This window comes from Papio anubis, chromosome 11, assembly GCF_008728515.1.
Source record: "Papio anubis isolate 15944 chromosome 11, Panubis1.0, whole genome shotgun sequence".
NCBI classification, from domain to species: domain Eukaryota; kingdom Metazoa; phylum Chordata; class Mammalia; order Primates; family Cercopithecidae; genus Papio; species Papio anubis.
In genome coordinates, this window is record NC_044986.1 from 38,137,180 (window position 1) to 38,152,296 (window position 15,117).

The 15,117-nt window shown below is 45.4% G+C and overlaps 1 protein-coding gene across 49 annotated transcripts in view; it reads left to right on the top strand.

The window, feature by feature from the left end:
* Positions 1-15,117, top strand: part of SORBS1 (sorbin and SH3 domain containing 1) — a 254,758-nt gene that overhangs the window by 39,728 nt on the left and 199,913 nt on the right. Inside the window, exon 1 of one of the 49 annotated variants that reach the window (XM_021943496.2) lies at positions 4,627-8,035. The exons of the other annotated variants lie outside the window; for them this stretch is intronic. The gene's annotated coding sequence lies outside the window, so the exon portion shown is untranslated. Of the gene's footprint in view, positions 1-4,626; positions 8,036-15,117 lie in introns of those variants that run through there. 49 annotated transcript variants of the gene reach the window in all.

The window sequence follows — 15,117 nt, forward strand, 5'->3', positions numbered from 1 at the left end:
CCAGCCTGGGCAATGAGCAAGACTCCATCTCAAAAAAAAAAAAAAAAAAGAAACTTATAATCAGCTAAATATGCATGCATGAAATTATACGTTCTCAAAAGAAAAATCGGAGCCACATCAAAAAGTGGAAATCAGCCATGGCCTTGCTGCTCCAGTGTTATCCCTGCTAACATGTTGGTGTTGCTTTTGCCAAATATATGAGAAGTCATCAAAGCTCACAATTATATTGCTCTGGAAGGGGTATGGCTTATAGGGGAGCCTGATGTGTAAGTTACTTAACCTTTTAGAGGGGCACAATTCGTATGTGTTTAGGGGATAGTGAAGGCAGAGAGGAGAAGGGGGTTTGTTTCACCTGAACAAGTGGATGTCTGGGAAAGGCTTCGTGGAACAGATGACCCTTGATAATCAAGTAGAAGTAGCCGAAACAAAACAGAATTGCATACGAGCTATGGTTACAACCATGTGCTAAATGTATTCTTTAAAAACTGCAGGGAACTGTCCTAAAATAATACTGTGGTTGGAATATTGTGGTTGGAATGTTGATGAATGTGGTTTTATTTTCTCTGGGTTTCCAAATGGGAGTCTATTGCCTCTTATAATTATTTTTCTTAATGCAACACATGCATGTCCCTGTCCTCGGGAACTCAGGGCCGCAGAGCTTGGCTGCAGTCTGCTGCAGGGTCAGGGAGCTTGGAGCCGTGTTCCATGCACCCCTGTCTTTTTCATTAGTGGTAGCTGAGGATGAAGTAGTGAATCGAATACTTCTCTGATAGCCCAGCCCTGGGAGTAGTCTAGTCTTAGGCTTGGAGCCTGAAAGTTTTAGACAAATCTTGGAATAAAACTCGAATACAATAGTGCAGATTGCTTCTTTGAAACCCAGTCTAAATAGGTGAGACCTTGCTTTTCCATGCTGAAGTATTTTACTTAGCAAGAATTACTTGCTTTTAAAATGTTCAACTGGGCCGGGCGCGGTGGCTCAAGCCTGTAATCCCAGCACTTTGGGAGGCCGAGACGGGCGGATCACGAGGTCAGGAGATCGAGACCATCCTGGCTAACACGGTGAAACCCCGTCTCTACTAAAAAATACAAAAAAATAGCCGGGCGCGGTGGCGGGCGCCTGTAGTCCCAACTACTCGGGAGGCTGAGGCAGGAGAATGGCGTGAACCCGGGAGGCGGAGCTTGCAGTGAGCTGAGATCCGGCCACTGCACTCCAGCCTGGGCGGCAGAGCGAGACTCCGTCTCAAAAAAAAAAAAAAAAAAAAGTTCAACTGCAGAAGCGTGAGGTATTGGTTCGGGAGGTAAGTGACATTATTCAGGGCATAGAGAAAATGTTTACACGTTTATTTCTGACGCACAGATTTCCCATCCCCAGCATTCGTTTCCACCTGCCTTATCCACAGGCAGAAGAGAGGGCACCCGGAACTGAGGAGGGTCTCCAGACATTCTGAAGTCCTGTCTCACTCCTGTCCACCTCTGGAGAAAGGAGAAGTGTAGTGTTGCATTGTCTAGGGTCCAGACTTTAGTGCTGCTTCTTAACTTGCTGTGTGACTGTGGGCAAAGTCTTGGCGCTCAGCTTTTCTTCGCTATTAAATTGGAATGATAAAATTGGCCTCAGTTGTAAGGATTGATTGAACTGGATAATGTATGTAAGCACCAGCTTAATGCCTGACCTGTAAACAGGTACCTAATACAGCGTGCCTGCTTTTATTCATTATTACTGTTTGATTGTTAGTGCCAGCCTTGGAAATCAGCTCTTGTGTGTCCCCTAAGTGGTCATGCAGAAAGAACCCTTGCCAAGCATTCATTATCAGTATTTTGCACCCATATGAATGATCTGCCCCATGGTTCTAAATATTGACTTGAAGTTGGTGAGCTGTGGAGCACTAGCGGGATGTGGAGCACTAGTGGGATTTGTGGTCCAGCAACACAAAATAATGTTCAATGACATTTCTCTTCAGAGATTATTTTTCACAAAAGACTTTCTTTTTTCTTTTTTTTTTTTTTTTTTTTGAGACGGAAGTCTTGCTCTGTTGCCTCGGCTGGAGTGCAGTGGCCGGATCTCAGCTCACTGCAAGCTCCGCCTCCCGGGTTTATGCCATTCTCCTGCCTCAGCCTCCCTAGTAGCTGGGACTACAGGTGCCCGCCACCTCGCCCGGCTAGTTTTTTGGTATTTTTTAGTAGAGACGGAGTTTCACCGTGTTAGCCAGGATGGTCTCGATCTCCTGACCTCGTGATCCGCCCGTCTCGGCCTCCCAAAGTGCTGGGATTACAGGCTTGAGCCACCGCGCCCGGCCCACAAAAGACTTTCTATAAGATTGCTGAAGGGTTGTGTTCATGAAATGTCAGGTGCTATGTGTGTGACGGCATTATGTTGATGAAGGCAGTGTTAAACTGCATGTGTTAAGTAGGGACTCAAGAAGTAAGTACGGGTTGAATAGAAGAACAAAAGGGAAATAATCAGCAACAAGGGGAAGGAAAGGGAGAAAAGGAGGCACCTTTCGGTTGGGCGGTGGGACCCTGTCAGAGTTTCCACACCTTTCCTGTCTCTCTTTAACCTATAACCACACTGGGACCTGGCTATGAGCTTTATGAGGCCTGGCAAACTTGTGTTGTTGAAGTTAGTGATGTGTCTTCATCCTTTTTCCAGACGCCCCCATTTCACTTTTCTGCCACTCTGAGATTCTACTAAATTCCAGATTCAGTCTTATTGGTGACCAGAAACAAGATAAAATTAGAGAAGGAAGGCCAGGTGCGGTGGCTCACACCTGTAATCCCAGCACTTTGGGAGGCTGAGGCAAGGGGATCACTTGAGCTCAGCAGTTCAAGACCAGCCTGGGCAACGCGTATCGAAACCCTGTCTCTACAAAACATACAAAAATTAGCTGGGCATGGTGGCGGGTGCCTGTAGTCCCAGCTACTCAGGAAACTGAGGCGGGAGGATGGCTTGAGCCCCAGAGGTTGAGCTGCAGTGAGCTGTGATCATGCCACTGCACTCCAACCTGGGTGACAGAGATGAAACCCTGTCTCAAAGAAGAAGAAAAAAAATTATGGGAGGAAGCTCTGTCCTCAATCAGGAAGGCCTAAAGGGTGGGAAGATAGGCTTATAAGTTAAGAGAGAATGCTAGGCATGGTGGCTCACACCTGAATCCCAGCTAATTGGGAGGCTGAGGCAGGAGAATCCCTTGAACCCGGGAGGCGGAGGTTGCAGTGAGCTGAGATCGCACCACTGCACTCCAGCCTGGGCTACAGAGCAAGACTCCATCTCAAAAACAAAAACAAAAACAAAACAAAACAAAAAAAACAAAAAACGCTAAGAGAGAAAGGAAGATGAAAGAGTTACTTTTGTCAGCCTCTTAAGATGAAAAACGATAACTTAGGCTGACATGCTCCTTGGTTGCACTGAGCACCTAGCTCTCTGTGTGCCGTTCGCCTCTGCCTGCTGGTAACTATCAGCTGTATCTGAAGGTGTGGTATGGCATTCAGTCCCTCTTCATCCTTAACCTATCATGGCCATTGGGGACTGGGAAGACAAAGGGTCAGGCAAAGGGGGTATCCTATTAGCACTGAGGTCTGGCACATAGTAGGTGTTTAATAAACACTTGTCTGTCTGGTTTCCTGGTTCAGAATCCATCTGTGGTAATTACTTTGAATTCAGGGCATGGATAGAACTGGAACCATTCTTTGTGTGTGTGTTGCTTTTAAAATATATTTGAGCAGTATGACAGATGGTATTGAGAGTACTGAAGTTAATATATAAAAAAACACTTTAAACATCTTTTTGTAGAAATGTCCATTTTAGCAAATTTTACAGAGAGTAAAAGTCTGTTGATTTCAGTTTAGCTGCCAACTACCCTTTTCCCTAATTTGGAGAACCATAGCTAGATCTAATAGATTAGTTTCTCAGTCTTTCTGCATCCTCTTAGGCCCCCAGGCATTTATTGCCAGATTGTGGGAGCATTTTGTGCCCTTTGAGTATGCATGCATAACGCTTCCTTATTTTTAAATACCTTAAAATTTTAATTTCATAAAGTTGCATTTTACTATTTAATTTGAAGGGGTTTACTTAAGTATATTTAGGCATTTATAAACTTTTTTTTTTTTGGAGATGGAGTCTTGCTCTGTCACGTGGGCTGGAGTGCAGTGGTGAGATCTCGGCTCACTACAACCTCTGCCTTCTGGTTCAAGTGATTCTCCTGCCTCTGTCTCCCAAGTAGCTAGTAGCTGGGACTACATGCATGCACCACCACGCGTGGCTAATTTTTGTATTTTTAGTAGGAATGGGGTTTCACCATGTTAGCCAGGCTGGTCTCAAACTCCTGACCTCAAGCAATCAGCCCACCTCGGCCTTCCAAAGTACTGGGATTATAGGCCTGAGCCACCATGCCCAGCCTAGAAGCTTTTTTTTTTTTTTTTTTGAGACGGAGTTTTGCTCTTGTTGCCCAGGCTGGAGTGCAATGGCGTGGTCCGGGCTCACTGCAACTTCCACCTCCTGGGTTAAAGCGATTTTCCTGCCTCAACCTCCCGAGTAGCTGGGATTACAGGCATGCACCACCATGCCTGGCTAATTTTGTATGTAGAGATGGGGTTTCTCCATTTTGGTCAGGCTGGTCTCGAACTCCTGACCTCAGAGGATCAAACTGCCTCGGCCTCCCAAAGTGCTGGGATTACAGGTGTGAGCCACCGTGCACAGCTTTTTTTAAGAAGCTGGAAATGTCTTCAAATTCTGTGTCTGGTATTTATGGTGGTCCACTTAATATTTGTCAGTTTGCTTTTCTGATTTTGCAGGAGATTGGGTGCTGACTTAGTACAATTATTTTGTCAGGGTTTGTTATGTCTTTGGTGTGTGATGGTTAGAGTGGAATTGCAGAACTCCCTTTTGAAAGGCCTTGGTAAGTAGGGGGAGAGGAGAGCAGGACCAAGGCTACGAGGCAGCTTCAGGTTGGGATGACTTAGCATGGGACTTTGTCTTTACCCTGTTCCCCTTTCTGTATTTTCCATTCTGCCCCTCTTCTTTCCCTTGTTTCTCCCTACTTTCCTGCTCCTGAAATATTTCATATACATTGCTGGATTTAGTGCATCTAGGATTATGGTAAAGAAGAGGGATTTTCCTTCCTTCTTCCACTCCTCCCCTTCTGCTCTTGCTTAAAATTCAGGTTTGATTTTGAGGAACATTTTACAAAGTATCTTTGGCCATTTCCTCCATACCCTGCCATACGTGTAAAAGTCAGCATGGGTTTTGCAGAGTATGGAGCTCAGGAGTCATCTAAAAATGGATGTCAGTTCTTTTGTGACTCCTATTTTGGTTCTGGGGTGACTGTGCTCACTCTTAGTGGGGACAAGCAGGGGGTGGTAACATTCACAGGCGCTGGTGGCAGGACTGGTCTGTGTGCTGGAGGGGACCAGCAGGAGGTGGTGACATCCACAGGTGCTGGTGGCAGCGCAGGCCTGTGTGCTGCTGAAGCCTGGCCAGCACCAGGTGCCTTGGCTGCAGCTCTGCCTGTTGCTAACTGCATTTGGCTGTTGGGTTTTGGCTTTCTGAAGTGTCGTTTGTATCGGCCATTTAGCCTGTTCTGTTTCATAGCCTTTTCATCCGAGGAATCACACAACTTGAGCATTTTTGACCTTGTAAGGCTTTGTAGAAGAGACTGTAAATTCCAGATCACTCTGTACAGCAGTGCAGGGGTTGAAGTGAAGGAAGATCTGTTACTCAGACGGATGGCCTTGGCCTCTGAAGGCAGTCCCTGCAGTTGGTCTTGGGTGTGTGTTGAACACATCCCAGAGGGAGGTGGGGCGCACAGAAGACTGCCGAGGGCGTGAGCCCATGGGAGATTTGGAGACTGACACCTGCTTCTTTGGCAGCATATGGTATTTTTTCAGTTCTCCGCAGGAGGGAGGGAGGTTTGGGTATTTAAATGTATGGTAAACAGTCTCCTTTCCCTTATTACTTATCCTTGGTTCATTCCAAGCCAGTTTCGGGGGCCTAGTAGAAAAGTAAGCGTCCTCTGTCGTTCCCTCCCTACCAGAAAGCTCCAAGTTTCCGGCTAGCCTCCAGTTTGGATGAGAGAGAGAGCTGAGAGGCAGTGTGGCTGGGTCCTGGGTAAAGGCCAGGCAGATGTGGTTTCATGATAGGTTCTGACTGGCAGGTGTTTTTATGTGCTCAACAGCATCCTATCTCTTCTCTTAATGGCCATCTAGTTCATCCTTTAACATTACTGGGGAGGAAGCCTCCCTGGGGCCCAGGGAGGTGAAATGACTTACTCCGGGTCACATAGTAGTGGAAGAACCCACACTAGAATTGTATCTCTTTTCTGTTTTATATCATGTTGCATTGAGTCTCCAAGGTCTGTACATCCTTCACAGACTCTTAGAGAAACTTATACGTAATATGGTGATGGATAGCTGAATATGGGAATATGGCTAAGAGCACAGACTTTGCAATCTGATTTGGGTTCTGTTAATAGTTCTGGCTGTGCTACTTATTCATTATGTGATCATGAGTATGTTCCCGGTCTCCCTGAGTCTCAGTTTCTTCATCTGTAGAAACGGGACAATAACTACCTCATTAGGTTTTGAGGATCACCCAGGACTATTGCTTGGTGCATGTAGACACTCAGTACATTGCAGCTGGCAGCATTATTTTCCATACCTTGCTGTAGAGCTCCAAAGTGTAGTGAGGCTGCCAGCTGTGGTGAGGCTGGCATCCCTCCACTTTGAGATTGAGGTAGGGAGAACTGCGGCACGTCCCAGACCTGCCTGGATTCCTGTGCCATCTTTGCTTCATTCAGCACATGCCCTTTGAGCAGCCTGGGGCATGCGCACCCATTGGAAGAGGATGCCTTTGGGTTTAATAACTTGTGCGTTTAATAATCAACCTTTTTGGCTGAGTGATATGGCAGCAGCAGATTGATTTTATTGGGGCAGAAAAAGAGCTGTGTACTTCTCCGAGTAACCCTGAATCACAGACCGCCAATTTGTTATCTGCACGTATGCATAGTCAGCTGCGCACAACCTCCTCTTTCCTGCCCAGCTGCTCTGGTGTGATTCATTCTACAAATATTTGAGTACCTACTGTGTTCCAGGCACAGGACAAAGTACGAGGGGAAGATACATTGATGAGCGGAAACAGACCTGAGCCCTGACTTCATGGAGTTTGTGAGGTTGTGGAGAAAACAGGCATTAAGCAAATGAGGGTAACATTATAATCAGTGCAAGGCTATGAAGAGCAAGTACATGGGGCTACTGAAGCAGGTACTAGAGAGATTTGACCTAAGCTGGAAGTCCACGGAAGGTTCCCAAAGAAGCGGCAAGTGAGCTGAAGGAAGGCCAAAGTGGTGAGGAGTGGGTGAGGGCAGGACCTGACTCTTGTGCTGTCCCCTGAGCCCAATACCCTTCCTTCATTTTCTTGGTCCTTTAGGAGGCAGTTAATCCTCTTGCAATCAGTCTTGCAGTCAGTCTTCAGATGTATGTTACTTCTTTTTAACTGCATAGTTTTCAGGGCAAAAATAAAGTATGGCCTCTACTTTAGGAGTTCAGCAATGTAAACTGCAGCCACTTGTTGGATATCAACTGCGTGCCAGACACAGTATGCATTTTCATTGAATCCTCTCAACCCTGGAAGGTCAGTATAAGGATTCCCAGGTGAAGAAACTGAGGCTTGGAGAAAGGCTAAGTAACTTGGGCTTTTGTCTCAAGTTGGTTACTGATTAGAAAGCTGGGATTTTAACCCTTTGGCCCATTGCCAAACACTCTTGTGTCCTCTGCGTCTCCCTCTCACAGACAGCTTTGTGGCTTGACCTTGGGATCCAACCACTATCTCCATGTCACGTCCAAGGAAAAATGCAATCTGAGTTCCAACCCTCCAACATGAGCATGAACTTTTGGCGCATGACCTGTTTATCAGTTGAGGGCTGTTGTCTTAATTCTGTGTCAGACTGGCATTGAGACTAAGTGGATCTGTCTCGCAGTGGTTTTAAAATCACCTTTTCAGTTCAAATCCATAATTAATGGAAGATGGTCTTGGAAATAGTCACCTGAGGTGAGTAACAATGGACCAGATAAAAAGAAAGTCAATTTCACCCCTGTTGCGGCCAGTATCCCCATGGACCGTGGGAAAAAGAAATGGGTGTGGGCTGGTAACTTTTAATTATTTAGAGTTAAGTCTCTCATTTTCATGCGCTTTGTTAATGAGTGGGCTCTGGGTAGGGGTAATCTATGCCGGTTACTTCATCTATCTGAGCCTCGGTCTCCTCTGTAAATTGGGATAATGCAGCTTATCTGCTTCAGCATTGCTGTGAGATTCAAATGAACTACAGAGCCTTAGGATTAGAAGATAATACATTTGAAAGTGTTTTGTAGGCCTGTGTATACGATGCTACTTTTATTGATTTACCACCATGGTTCATATTATTATTAATAGCACAACACACTGGTTCTTAAACTTGAGCTATATTAGAATGACCTGGAAGGCTTGTTAAGACACAGATTGCTGGGCCCCTCCTCCAGAATTTCTGATTCAGAAGCTATAGGGTGGGGCCAGAGGATTTTTATTTCTAACAGGTTCCCAGGCAATGCTGCTGGGCTGGTGACCACACCTGGAGAACTACACCACCCAGATCTGGAGCTGCCAGGCCCAGTTGGTGCCTCAGGCCTAGAGAGTGACAGGTAAAACTCACTGACCGTGGTGGAGGGTGGGTGTGGATGTCAATTCAGGGCTATCGTGTGGCCAGACAGAGCTGAGTTGGCATTGGCGAGCCTAGGTCAGGGACTGTGACGTCTGGAGCAGGGTGGAGGCAGCTTCTCTGCTCCCTTGGGTCCCTCAGGACTTAATATGGCCACTGGCAATCACCATTTCTTGGGGCTATGGTGTGTGGTGCAGAAGGTACCTCTCTCATAGGGTGCTTTAGGCCAAACTTAGATAGACCTATCCACATTGGTGAACTCCTTCCTTCTTGAGGCTAACTCTGATCCATCCAAACTCAAGCCCTCTTGGGCTTCTGTAAAGAAATCACCTTCTTTCTAATGATTTTCCAAGGGTGCAGTGAAGGGAGAGTTTCCCTGTGAGGCTGGGTTACTGATCATCATATCCTGTCTCTCATCCTAAGAGATTTCCTACTTCCTGCTCCAGCCACACTCCTTCCTGCCCCCCAGCCCATGTGTGATTTCTTCTTAAATCTCTTTCTTAATTGAGATAGACAACTTTTTACAAAATTACCCCGTATTTCAGAAGAGGACAGGCTGGAGCAGGCTAGTAGCAATTTTCGCACTTTTGGGATCATATCGAGTGGCTTGTTAAAGATGCAGACTCCCTGGCTATCCCCTCAAATGTTTTGATTTCTCGGGTCTGGAGAGATCTCAGAAATTCTGATGCAGGGGTCTGAGAACCATACTTAGGGAGATAATCCAAGAGAATTGGATTTGCTTTTCAGTCTGCTGATATGTGCATACCACTATACTCCAGCTACCCAGTGCCCACGAGCCCCTGCTTGGACATCTGTCCTCTTTAGAGTCTCTGCCTGAAAGCCTATACCCCATATTTGAGAGACGAAGCCGTAGAGTGGGAGGGGAGTGGGGCTTGCTTAATGGTTGCTTTCTTGGTCAGCCAGCTTCAGAGTTTCCATTATGGCCTCTAAAGAGGTCTTTTTACCTGCAGTATCTTCCATCGATATTCTGCCTCGTATACACGCTATTTCTGCCTCAAGGCCCAGTATGACTCTGAAGTCACAGTGACTTTTGTAGCCCATACTTGGTTCCTTCTCACAACTTCTCTGAATGATGATGGGTCTTTTGGTTTTTCTTTTGCCTTGTATGGCTGTCTGATTAGCTTCCATTGGACTGATTTTATTTCTGAAATTATACTGTAAGCGTCATGGAGATTATGGGGTTTGCATGGTGTTGGGCATGCAGTTATCAGTGATTATGGATAACTTGGTTCACCATGATGTTTCTGGGATGGAGTGACCTCTGTTTGATACCTGGTTTGACAGATATCAAAACCATGGCAATAAGGGTCTAGAATTGGCCTGATCTCCACAGTATCTCTTAGACGCAAAGACATTTTAGGCACAGGGCTTTGAGTATCAGTGCCATCAAATAGTACTTCCAGGGGGAACCCCAGGCAAGTCTTGGTCCTAACTGAAACCAGAGGTTTTAGCCAGAAATAAACCAGCATCAGGAAGAGAGCTGGTCAAACACTGTTCCACTGCCTCAGTGGGTGGCAGAGGCTGCTGGCAGGACAGAGTTAGCTGGCATCAGTCACAGCAGAAGATGACTCATAAGGCTAGTTGAATGTGTGTGTATGAGTGTGTGTGTGTCAGAGAGAGACAGAGAGAAGAAAGATTCTTACTTCAAACAGCGTTCTTCCCGTGTCTCCTGAGGATGTATTTTTTCCCCTCAGATGTTTCTTTTTTTCTACATAATAGTCAATGTTCAAGATTTTGACAAAAAAAAAAAAAAAAAATTAGGAAATAATCCAAGAACCCAATATTCAAAAGGGCCTGGGCAAACTGTCAACATTTTGTCAATGGTGCTTTCTAGCCTGGGTTGCTTGTGTGGTGGCGTGCCAGATCCATCCAACAAGATTGCCATTTGCTTTGCCTGTTCTTTGCTCTCAGTCTAAATAACTTCTCAATTCATTCTAGTCCTTTTAAATTTTCATGGCTTGCTGCATTTTGTTAGCTCACTTAAATTGAGAACATGGAATCAATACAGCACAACCACAGACCCAAAGATGGTTAGACTTGCAAGAGTCTTTTCTAGATGGTCCCATCTGGCCCACAGAGATCTTGAGCTCCTTGGTGTCAGGGTCCTAAGCCCAGTTGTCCCATGTCTGGTGAATTTAATTTTCTTCTCCCAGCCCTGTACCTGCCATCTTTGCAATCCTGCTTTCCCTCTGCTCTTCCGTCAACCAAACTGAGGTCTGGCCTATAGAGAGAAATACGTTTCTCAGGCCTGAGGTAGATGGAACCATTTAAAAGTACAAGGAATCCGGTGTGGAAAGGGGTGTTGTTCAGATTGCGTTTAAAAATGGGTTGGGAATAACACTGGCTGTGAAAACATTATCAAAAATCTGCAAAATCAACACTCTTTCTTCCTGCTAAACATGAAGGGCTCGGCAGCTGCACCTCCCTCACATGTGTTTGGCCAACTGCTACTCGGGACATTGTGCCTCCCTCAGCGGCTCATGGGTGCTGATTGAAGCCAGGATTGGCTCTTTGCTGGATCGAAAGGTGTCTCAATGCTCTGAAATGCCATACCAGTCAAGGGTGCAGTTGAACTTAACTGTAGCATATACCTGTCCATCTGGGTTACATGGACACTTTGATGCTCCCCACATCCCTGTTGAGGTTTCACTGCGTCAAGACCCAGGGCAGGCAGAACTGACCCTCCTGCTTAGGCAAAGGTGACTTGTGGGTGATTTCTTTCCGTCAGAATCCTCATCCTCTCAGTCACCCCATAACCTTATACAAGAGAATTTGTTTATTTCGGAGAATCAGCCCACACACAGGTTTGAAGCAAATCCAAAAGGAACATTTGCCACTGTATGAAACTTGTCTCATCTTGCTGCTCTTCGATGAGAACTGGTCCACTACTTCTCCCTGACCCCCCAAGTTGCCAATATCATTTGCGGAAAACTTACTGTTTGGAAATTTACTGGTTTCCCAGAACAGGAGCTATTTGCTGAGTTTCTTTTAGAGAAAGTTGAACTGCCTTTTTGGCGCTCCTAGTCTTCCTTTCTTTTTCCCCCGTGTGTCTTCATAAGGAGATGGCTTGGAAATAGTTACCAAGAAGAATGCAGCTGTGTACTCCAGTCTGATTTCCTGGAGCGTGAGCTGTGTCAGAGGGCTCGGATTCTGTTTTTGACATGGACTCAGGGATGTGCTGCAGATACAGCAGCAGGTGGGCTGAATTCAGGGAAGCATCTAACCAGAAACCTGTGGCTGAAATAGGATGTGGGCGCTGGATGATAAGGCTACAGGTAGATGCACTGTTGGCTGAATTATTAGATCAGATTTACATCCTCGATTCAGGAGGCTTCATATGGTGCTTAGAATTGTGCCTGGACCTGTTCTGGTCTTTTGGTTTTTTTTTTTTTGAGACAGTCTCGGTCGGTTGCCCAGGCTGGAGTGCAGTGGTACGATCTTGGCTCACTGCAACTTCCACCTCCTGGGTTCAAGCGATTCTCGTGCCTTCAGCCTCCCGAATAGCTGGGACTACATGTATGTGCCACCATGCCTGGCTAATTTTTGTACTTTTAGTAGAGATGGGGTTCTGCTCTGTTGCCCAGGCTGGTCTCGAACTCCTGATCTCAAGTGATCTGCCTGCCTTGGCCTCCCAAAGTGCTGCGATTATAAGCGTGAGCCACCACACCTGGCCCTGGTCATTTTTGATCAGATACTGGAGCTCTGGAGGGCAGCCCTGTGAAGTGGGCAGATCTCTCAGAGCTGGGAGAGAGAGCTTACACTTCAAAGAGTGATCAGCACCTAACAGCTCTTTTAACATGTGTCTAGCATCTAGGTTACAAAAAAATCCTATATGTATAGGATGGGGGTGACCTGATTTTAAAAGAAGCTCTTGTGAAGAAAGACTTAGCCATTTTGGATGACCAGAAAAAGAAGGCCCTCCTTAGAGGGCTGGAGGAAGAGGTGGTTCTTTAGCAGCGTGCTCTGATAGCTTTGGGTTTGTCTTCTGGGGCAGTTGACTCTCCTGAATGGGTGATGCTGGGCTCGTACTTCAGGAGCAGAGTAAGTTGGCTCTGACACTAGCCGTCTTCCCACTAGCTGTCTCTCCTCTAGAAAACTACCCTCTCCCCGATGCAAGGCCTCTTCCGTGTCTACACTGGCTTCTCCAGGCAGGAGCCAGCGCTTTTCTCATTTCTGAGGGTTTCTAACTCAGTCCCAAAGGCTGCAGCTGCCTTTGATGTTGAGAAACAACAACAAAAACAAGCAAGAAACAAGGCAGCAACATAGGCTTTAGGAGACATATCAACAGGACGGGCATGGTGACTCAAGCCTGTAATTCCCGCACTTTGGGAAGCCAAGATCGATTGATTAAGGCCAGGAGTTCGAGACCAGGTTGGGCAACATAGCATGACCTCATCCCTGCAAAAATAAAAGTAGAATTAGCTGGATGTAGTGGTGCTTGCCTGTAGTTGGAGTTACTTAGGAGGCTGAGGTGGGAGCATGGAGCCTCCCTTGAGCCTGGAGTGTCGAGGCTGCAGAGAGTCCTGATCTTGCCACTGCACTCCAGCCTGAGCAACAGAGTGAGATCCTGTTGCTCAGGAAAAGAAAAAGAAAAAGAAAAAGTTATAAACAGAAGGCTTTGTATTTCAGTTTATAACTTACAAATAAGCAGCATTTAATTTGATTTTGCAAATGTAGTAAGGATGTGATCTTAGTTCCACATTGCATCAGGTTACAGGTGGCACGGAAAAGGTACAGGTGTGAGAGAGTGGAATAAAACAGGAAGTTGGGGTGGAGAGGAAAGCTAGTGACAAGTAGGGTTGTGGGGAGGAGAAAGCAAAGACAGGCTTGCATGGAATGAAATAAACGTGCATGAGCGGGCTTGTGAGCAGAGTTAGAAAACAGCACAATTTGAGGGGGAACCAGATTTGGTTCTCTTTTCCTTTCCCTTCCCATCCTCATAAGGGTCCTCTCTTAATGCTGTAATTTATGTCCAGAAATTCTGAAAAATTACATCTTTGCTTTCATTTTTTTCCCACTTAAAAAAAAATTTTGACAGGGTCTCTATGTTGTCCAGGCTGGTCTCAAACCTCCTAGGCTCGAGTGATCCTCCCCAGTAGCTGAGACTATAGGTGTGAGCCACCATGCCTGTTAATACCTTCACTTTTCAAAAACTTTTGACAACCTGACATACCTACCTGTCCTTTTAGAATGAACGCTTGATATTGACCGATGGTGCTGTAAGAAGCAAAGACGCAATTTATTTAATAATCTTCCAAATAAAATGCTTTTTCTCAGGAGTTCAAGACCAGCCTGGCCAACATGGTGAAATCCTGTCTCTACTAAAAATGCAAAAATTAGCTGGGCGTGGTGGCAGGTGCCTGTTATCCCAGCTACTTGGGAGGCTGAGACAGGAGAATCCCTTGAACCTGGGAGGCGGAGGTTGCAGTGAACTGAGATTGCACCACTGCACTCTAGCCTGGGTGGGAGAGTGAGACTCTGTCTCAAAAAAAAAGCTTTTTTTCCCCCAAACAAAAACCTTTTTGTCTTTGGATGAGCCCAAAGAGTTAAAGAAAATTGTCTGTATTGATACATGAATATACATATACACATATATATAAAGAGAAAAGGAAATACCTTCATATCATCCAGCAGTTTTTTTCTGGGTGGTAATTTTATGACTATTTTTTCTTTTTTTGTGGGGGAAGGGTGAGTTATTTTCTATCTTTTTAAAAACAGTGAACAGTATTACTCTAATCAGAAAAGGAGTTATTAAGATGTAATGCTCTGGTTGAAACATATGGATAAACAATATTTACATACAGTATTATCATTTACCAAAAGTATTATTTACTTTTTATAGCTAAAGTTTGGAAATGCATGCATTTAGTGTATATTAGCCCTTCCCCTGCTTTCTTCTAGCTTTTAAAATTTGTAGTTTTTACCAAAGTTACACAGGCATAGAGTTTCAAGAATCAAATATTTCTATAGGACCACAGTCTCTGGCACCGTCACCTTTAGCCCCCTGCTGCCCGGGTGGCAGCCACTTTAAACTCTTAACTGATTCTTTTGATATTTACTTCCACATTTGATAGTAACCTGTATGTTTTACTTCCTTTTGGTAGTAAATCTGTCTTTTGGACATCATCTGTTAACTTATCACCATGTAAGATGAAGATTTGGTTCTCTTTTCCTTCCCTTTCCATCCTCATTTTTTTTTTTTTTTTTGGAAGAAAAATCCTGTCTTCTTCTCTGAAAATCTTGGGTGTCAGGCCTTATCCGAGAGGGACAAGGTTTCCTTATTTGGAATAACGTGTGCATTCTTTGGCCTTTTGTGATTTTGCCACTAAGACTTTTAAAGTCTGCTCCAAAACTCTAAGTTATTGGCTTGAATTGGGCCATGTGTTGCTATGAGCTCTGTAGACCAAATGAAACCAGG